Genomic DNA, 8187 nt, shown 5'->3' with positions numbered 1-8187 from the left:
GCAACTTCTTCCCCCCCCTCCTCCCCACCCCTCCCCCGTGGATGGCTTTCGTCGGAGACCTGCAGGGCAGCCGGGCGCTTGACACCTGTCCCCCATGGGCCACCCCCGCGCCTAAGTTTACCGGGGACCGCCCCCCTCCTCCCGCCGCAGGGCGGGCTTGAAGCCGCGGCGGGGGCCGCGGTGCCCATGGCCGGGCGCCCCGCGGGGCCGAGGCGTCCGTGCGCGCCGCCCCGTCCCGCCCGCCGGGGAGCGCCGCAGCGGGGGCGCTGAGGGAGGGAGGGAGGGAGGGAGGGAGGGAGAGAGGGAGGGAAGGAGGGAGGGAGGGAGGGAGGGAGGGAAGGAGGCAGCCCCCGGCAACACCGACACCGGCTCGGCGCCGGCCGCCCGTCCCCGCCGGGTCGCTGGCGGCGGCGGCGGGGGCGGTGGCGGGGCCGCGGGATCCGTCCGCGCTCGCTGTCCCCGTGTAGTTCCCGCGTCGTCTTGTCCACGGCGGCGGCCCGCGGGTGACATGCAGTCCCTCATCTCTCCGGTGACCAAGGCTATCCTGGTGGCTTTGTTCATCTTCGCCATCCTGCTGATCCTCTACGTGATTCTGTGGTACATCTGCCGCGATGTGGATTGCGACCATGGGATCTGAGCGGCGCGGCGGGGCCAGGGCTTAGGAGCCGGGATTCACCCCGCGGGGCCGGGAGCGGCAGCGGCAGCGGGAGCCCCGCCGGGCGGCAGCCGCCGCCACCGCGGCCGGAGCAGGGGAAAGGGAAGGAAAAAAAAAGAGGAAAAAAAAAAAGGGAAAAAAAAAAAAAGAAAGAAAAAAAGAGGGAAGAGCCGAGCCGAAAGAGGCCGGAGGACAACTGCGATCAAGAAACCAACCTGAGCTTGACCTTCAGAGACCAGGGTGACCCGGTGAGTCTCCGCTCTCCGCGGCGCGGGGGATGCGCGGGTGCGGCGGGGCTGCCTCCCTCCTTCCCTCCCTCCCTCCCTCCCTCCCGCCCCGCTCCGCTCCCCTCGCAGGCACACTCACACACTCACACGCTCCTCACACACACGCACAGGGATGTGGCACACGCTCCCCACGCCGCGCACACACACGCAGAGACAACAGCCAGAGCCCGGCAGATGTGCGTGACTGAGCGCCCGCTGCGCGCAGGCATGCCCGCCCCAGGGGACAAGCAGGACCCGTCCTGCTGGCCGGGGTGAATTGTGCCTGTCCCCCCTCCCCGTGTCCCCCTTCCCGCTTTAAACGCATCGAGGTGACAAAGGCGCGAAAAGCAGCGCGGCGGCGGGAGCGGCGGGGCCGGGCGCGGCGCGGCGCGGTGCGGTGCGGTGCGGTGCGGGAGGGCGGCGGGCGGCCGCCGCCGCGCTGCCTTTGCGGCCCCACATTGGTATGCAGGCGGTGGCTGCGCCGCCAGGCAGACCGAAAAGGTGAGCCCAGGGGATAGAGGGGAAAGCCTGAGCTTTGCCAGCCCCGGGGGCAAAGCGGGGAAGTAACGGAAAACGACGGGGAAGATGTCGGGTACCCGGCGGGGCACCGGCAGGCAGACTTCGGGGAGGGGGTGCGAGGCGGGATGAGTTTCCCCTTCCCCGGGGCAGGTTGGTGGAAGGGAGGTGAGGGTGATAACGGAAAAATGTGCGTGGGAAGTTGTGGATGGCAGCGGTCCTTGTCAGGTCTCACCGACGCTGGGTTTCCTACATGCTACTCTCTGCAAAAAGGGTTAACGCTCAAGGGTTAAACACGTGCCCAAGCCTGGCAATGTCAGAAAATGTTGATAAAAAAGTACGCAATCGATGAACACATATGTGCCGAGCACGCTGGGACACTCCAGGGGACGTATCCTGCCCGGCCCTTTTCCCACCTGAAAGGATTTGTCGTTGGCTATTGCTGCTCCTATCGTTTGGTTGTATGGAATACTGGATGCTAAAGGGGAGAGACGGCAACACATTGTGTTTGAAGTGAAAAAGACCTACTGAAAGAAAACTGGTCCTAAACACTCGGGCTGTCGATGTTTCTGTCCTTGACAGACAAGCTCCCAGCAAACTCCAGCTGCATGCGTTATCCCTGGCGGGGATGGATCCGGACTCCGCAGGGCGCGGGTGCACATACGCCACAGGGAATAAGAGAAAAATCAAATTCGGTTTTAAAGGGAGGGGAAACGGGGGACGTAGCCAAGTGTAAAGTGTAGTTGTGTGATTGAGGATGGTTTGACATTGAGTGTCGGTGACCGAAAGCTCACCTTTGTGACAGGGGTCTGCGTTTGGAAGGAAACTGTTCGGAAGTCGATTGTCTTGCCATTTTGGGTTGTGCTTCTGTTCAGATTGTGTTTCGAAGGGCTTTTGACCTGACTAGTTGATCAAACATGACATTACCGTTAACGCACCCTACTAATGTGATTATAGCAGCAGTGACATCAATGTTTCCTTGCCCTGCAACTACAGTAGTGATGCATGTTTACTTCCCCCGTGCACACTCTGAAATGTCTGTTACTCAACAGCTCTGAAAAGCAAGGGAAGAAGGGAGGAGGAGGGGGAAGCTCTTAAAGGCATTTAAAAATGGCCATAGCTCTGTTTTCCTCATGCGTTTAATTATGTAGAAATAAAATAACCTGCAATTCCTCTTCTTTCTTTCTTTTTTTTTTTCCAGTTTCACCAGTCGGTGAACTTGTTTTTAGCTAAGTGGCAAAAACCTCTTCACACTTTGACATGTCAGGTTGTGTCACATGTTCCCTTCGGAATTAACAGCAGCGCGCACCTTCTGCCCCTCTCCCAGCTGGCAGGAGCTAGCGGGCGACACGGTTATAGAGGCTTTGCCATTTAGTGTTAATTATTTCACGGGAAATGGTATTTCAAACCGTTAGTTATAGAACTGGACAGAACATGGTAAATAAAAATGCTTTTCGTGAAACTTGAAATGTTGACAGATATGTGTGCATCTGATTAAATGCCTGAAGCGTTGATACGACCGAACATATTTTATAGTACCCGTCACAACTAATGTTAATCAGCTTAATATTTGCAGAAACTGTGAAATAGTCTATTTAGTTATTGTCTGACCATTAGTGTTCCCGGCTGGCTCATTATTATTTTAAGCATATAGTTTCTAGGAGACAGGATGTAGAAAATACTTTTTTTCTAACAGCTTTTATTCTAAATAAGGTTAATATATATGTGTTTATTTATAAATATGTATATATGCATTTGTATAAACACTAAGGGGTATTTTCCAGCCTAGCACAACTGAAAAATAAGCGAAGCAATGATTAGCAGTATCACATTTGATTTATATTTGAAGTCACGGATACGTCGGTGCTGGATCGATACTATGTGTGTTCATTATTGTGTATTAACAAATGCAAAATCCTGAAAATATGAAACCCACCTATTCCTATTGCATGTAACAGGGTGAAATCCTGGCCTTGCTGAGGTCAGCGTGGAATTTTGCAGTTGGTTTTGACGGAGTCAGAAAAATATTGGGAGATTTGCATGTGGATTTGAAAGAGCAGGATGTTACCGAAGTAGAGAGAACTACTGAAACAGTCAACGAGGCCAAGTCGGTTACAGTGGAGTGTCTACAAACCTTATTTTTATATTTATTGACTTGCTTACTCAGAAGTTTGGTGACAATTTTGTTTCTATTTAGTTTCATTAGGTGCTTCTGCCCCAATTCAACAATTATCACCAGATTGCTCTCTCCTAGTATATTCTAGTGTTTTGGAGGTGATAGCTGAATATCTGTGATATGCGACTGAGGCGAGGAGTGCAATAGTATCAGGTAGATATAGATCACCTGTAAGCATTTTTTGCCATAAGATGGGTTGTAACGTCATGAGTAGTGCCTTTCTTCAAGGTAAAGGCAACCTGTTGTCATGTACCTACTTGAGACAAGAGAAATCTTTACCATATTGCAAAAATTGGTAATGTCATAGGCTGAAAGTGTGTTACTAGTCCAAAAGCAATTCAATAGGCTATTCAAGCATCGTGTAAAAGGATATTTCAACGCTTTGCCTTTTTGTGTGAAAAAGACTGTGAAGAAGATGCCACTGCTTCATCAGCAGAAGTGTAATGAATTTTATGGATTAATTCCTCCTGCAAGGCAGCGTGCTACAGCATGGTCCCAGGAACCCTGTCACGTCTCACTTTGACATGCCGTATGTTTGTGGATAAGTCTTTCTTTACTCAATCCCTATTCAGGCAAATTCCCTGAAGGTTTTTTAAATATTTTCTGGAAGTGGCACAGAAAAGTAACCGGACAATGCAGATCGCAGGTTTGCTTATTTTCTAGTTCCTTCCCCATGAAATGGATTAATAAGGGTCAGCGTCTTCATGGTCTGCCCTCTGTGCATCTTACACCATTTCCCTAAAACAGGCTTAAAATGAGCACTGAAGATCATTCCAGCGCAGAGACACAAGGGTAGCCAAGGTCCTGGGACGACCAGAGCTGCATCCTCCCGATGTCCTTGTGTCACAGGAGTGCTTGGCTGTACCTTTTCCCCTCCAGGTGAGTGTGAAGTAGAGAAACCTTCAGGCTGCTGTCAGGCCGGACACGTAGATCTGCCCCACGTGGCTCCAGCCCCACTTAGTGGAGGGCTGGACGCAGAAGTGATTTTTAGCTGTCTGTTTTACGCAAGGGGTCACACACGACGATTTGGTAGTGGTTCCTCAGGGCCTTAACGTCTGTGACCCTTCGATTTTTGGTAACGTGACGAGCACTCAGTATGATTTATATGGTTATAAACAGCTTGGATTTGGGATTGTGGGGATTAATTATGTGATTTATGCCATGATTATAACACTTGAAACTGGCAGGGCCGTTTAAATGACAAATTTTGGGGCCGCATTAGGGCATACGGCGCCGCTGTAACATGCATGTTACACCTGTGGCATGAGCAGGCCATGTCTTTTCTTCTTGCCTTGCTGGAATAACCATCTTGGCACCGGTAATGTTAATACAGCCTCGGGTGGTGGTGGAATGGGGTTGCAAAGAACAGGAGCATTTGCCCTTCCCCTAAAGAGCAGGTTCTGCGCGCACACGGGGTACTGACCTACCGTTCGACCCCCCCCACCCTGCGCGGCACTGCTTCGGGGCTGGAACTGGACGTCCAGACGTATGGAGAAGTTCCTCTGTCGTTTCTCAACAGTTTTGCTTCGATGCACGAGTGTTTTCCCCTTCCCCTCCTCAGCGGCAATCCGCTGAACGGTGACTATTTAGTGCATAGCGCCGTTTGCAGACAAACTGCACGGATTGATTTTCCTGAAGTGGGCTGACAGGATGATGAGTGTGTTGGAAAGCAGCACACACTCGCTTATTTGTTGTTCTACATTCGGCTAGGTTTTTCAAGTACATATCCTTTAAAATAGCCTTTTTAAAAAATTTATTTTAGCGTGCTGCTTTTAATATGCATGGCTAATACAGTTCATATAGTTGCACAGTGGCTTCTCCTCTTGTTAGAGGCACTCCGATAGCTTTCAGAATTTTACCCAAATGAGCAAATTTGAGCTTCAGCTTGGAGGGGCTCATAACACTGGCTGCTGCTGCGAATTACATCCTTATTTCAAATGTTTTGATGTACTACTTTGGAATGCTAAAAATTGTTACTGGCGTCTTCACGAGTCACCATTAGATTGAATCATATGTAAAGGGTACCAATAAGGCGACATTCGGAGTTTCTTTGTAGAACATGTTATGAATGTGGATTATGGTTGTGAAAAAGATGCAGAAAAAAATTGATTGTGACTGATTAAGAAAGAAAAAAGGAACGGGAAAAGAAAGAAGCAAGAATTTTACATCAAGATGGACGAAGAGAGACTCCAGAGTATTCAAATTTTAAAAAGTGCAACTAATACGGAGCAAAATGCTAAGCTCACAGGACAAAAATTGCCACTTTCATTGCCACATACACAGAAAATGTATGTACATATATATATGTGTGTGTGTGTGTATATGTGCACATACATATGTGCAATCTATGTGATGGAATTAGAAATCTGCATCTGTAGAATGAGCTGAGGATCTTTACATGGATGATTTTATTCCTGTATCCTTGAAACCTGGCTCTATTATTGCCCAATATGCATTCATTTTAAAACCCAATAGTTTTCTTGAGGACTTTGTGATCAAACATGAGTGATACTGTACACCGAAATTAGAAATGAATCATTCTTACAAAGACAATGCTAACACTCTGTTCACTTTGGAAAAATGAGTTCAGGTTTTATGGGCTAGAAGAAATGCATTAATAACAAATAGATTTTATGTCTTGTTTTTTCCACTGACCTCAAAGAGACAAAGCCCTCAGGTACTAGGGAAAAAGCCTATTAGGCAATTAACCTATTATGACCAAGAAATATATCTGAGAAAAGAGCATCTCGGAGAGAAGATAGCAGAATTGTAATATTTTGGCTAAAACCAGTAACAGCCGACACCTTCTTACAAAAGTGCAGATCTTTCATGTAATACATCTTTTGTACTTATGTCTTTAAGCGCAAAGGAGGAAAGAAACCCCCTGAAGTTACGAGTGCTAGAACTTATGCCCAGTGAAACCCGTTACGTGACTATGATGCTTTTTGGGTATTATGGTGTTTTATATAAAGCCTGCCTGAGAGAATGTTTGGGTTTGCGTGGAACAGGGGAATGTATGTACCGAGGGCTCGGGAAAAAAAAAAAGCGCCTTTTGTATGAATAGCCTCTTCCATATTTATTACATATTGGGGTAAAACTGGGCAAATGAAGAAGATTTTATTTGCTATTCAGTAGCCATTTCAGTGGTGGGCTGCGTGCGCTGTGAACCCTATTAAATGAATACCCAGCAAACTGATCACGATACCTACAGCAAACATAGAACAGTGGCTTCATTAAGTTGTGGTCTTCATGCAAAATACATAGCACATAGTTAGCTACCTTGCAGGCCGTGTTTCTTACATAGCTCTTCCAATTAATGTACTTTTGAACATATTATCATTACCACCCTTGTGAGATGTCTATGTATAAGTGGGCTTAAAACCGTTTACAGTCAATCTCCATTCTAGTGACTTGTTTTTATTTTCTGCTGTAATACCATTCTGACACGCTTACTGGGGACTCTAACTAAGGGGGAGTTTAATGAAGTCTCGGTATCGGTGAAGGTAAAAGGAAGACACTGTGAGCACACAGAAAGACAGTCATCAGTATATGTTTCCAGTGACTGACATAGCATAATTGAACTGTAATGTGAATTAAGAGCTAAGGAGTATACATTTATTCATTGATACAATGAAGCAGAGAGGTGGAACATTAGGGCACCTACCAGCCTCTGCCCTCCGGCCACCGCAGCCTCAGTATTCACCTCAGTTTGAGGATTCTGGCACGAAAGAGCGTAGGATTTGCAGGAATCTGAGCACTGCCAATCTATGAAGTCAGAGGAGGTAAAACCTTCATAACACATCTTTACAAGGACCTGTCAGAGTATTCCCTGCAAATTCCTATGAGTTCTGTTAACCCCTGCTTGGGAACAAACTTGTGACCTCAGAAAGCAAGTAGCAATAATGACGATAACAATTAATGGTACCAAGATCTAAATAGAAATTTTCTTCCAAGGCTCTTGGGGTTCTGCCTGGAGCGTTCTAGATCTGCCATCCACATTTCACGTATGGAGAAAGAAAGCTATGGGGGGGGATCCAGTGACTTTTTAAAGCCACCTTGCAGTTCAGTGGCAACAGGCAGGGTACTCTCCAACACTTGCTTTTCCTCTGTCTCTCAACCTGTAGAAGGTGACAGAGAGCACTCTTCTCTTTGCAGGTGATGCCAAATTGGGGGCACCAGCCAACAGACCCAAGGGCAGAGCTGCCAGTCAGGAAGACCTAGGCAGGCTGGAAGAACAGGCCAACAAGAACCTCATGAAACTCGGCAAAGTGATATGTTGGGTCCTGCAGCATGGCAGGAAGAGTCTCTGCAACACCACCAGCTGGGGATGGATGGGCTGGGGAGCTGGGGAAGCAGTCCTGGCATGGTGGTGGGCAGTGAGGTGGATGTGAGCCAGCAGTGTGCCATGGAGGCAAAGGCCACCAACAGCCTCCAGGGCGGTATGAGCAGAAACATACCCCATAGACTGAGGGAAGGGATGATCCCCCTGTACACAGCACTTGTTAGACCACGTCTAGACACTATGCTTGGTTTTGGTCCTCCCAGCACAGGGTAGACATGGACAAACTGGAGGG

The 8187-nt window shown here is 48.6% G+C and overlaps 1 protein-coding gene across 4 annotated transcripts in view; it reads left to right on the top strand.

Moving 5' to 3' along the window:
- Window positions 1–409: 409 nt before the first annotated feature.
- The window catches only part of ZBED1 (zinc finger BED-type containing 1), a 59106-nt gene continuing 51328 nt past the window's right edge, over window positions 410–8187 (top strand). For 2 of the 4 annotated variants that reach the window (XM_063340831.1, XM_063340811.1), the window contains exon 1: window positions 410–903. The gene's annotated coding sequence lies outside the window, so the exon portion shown is untranslated. Of the gene's footprint in view, window positions 904–1710; window positions 2591–4360; window positions 4493–8187 lie in introns of those variants that run through there. The other 2 variants (XR_010071921.1, XM_063340821.1) reach the window with 2 other exon arrangements.

Source organism: Chroicocephalus ridibundus, chromosome 1 (genome assembly GCF_963924245.1).
Source record: "Chroicocephalus ridibundus chromosome 1, bChrRid1.1, whole genome shotgun sequence".
In the NCBI taxonomy this organism is placed as follows: Eukaryota; Metazoa; Chordata; class Aves; order Charadriiformes; family Laridae; genus Chroicocephalus; species Chroicocephalus ridibundus.
Note: the sequence above shows the minus strand (reverse complement) of the source record. Positions and strands in the feature narration are given on the sequence as shown.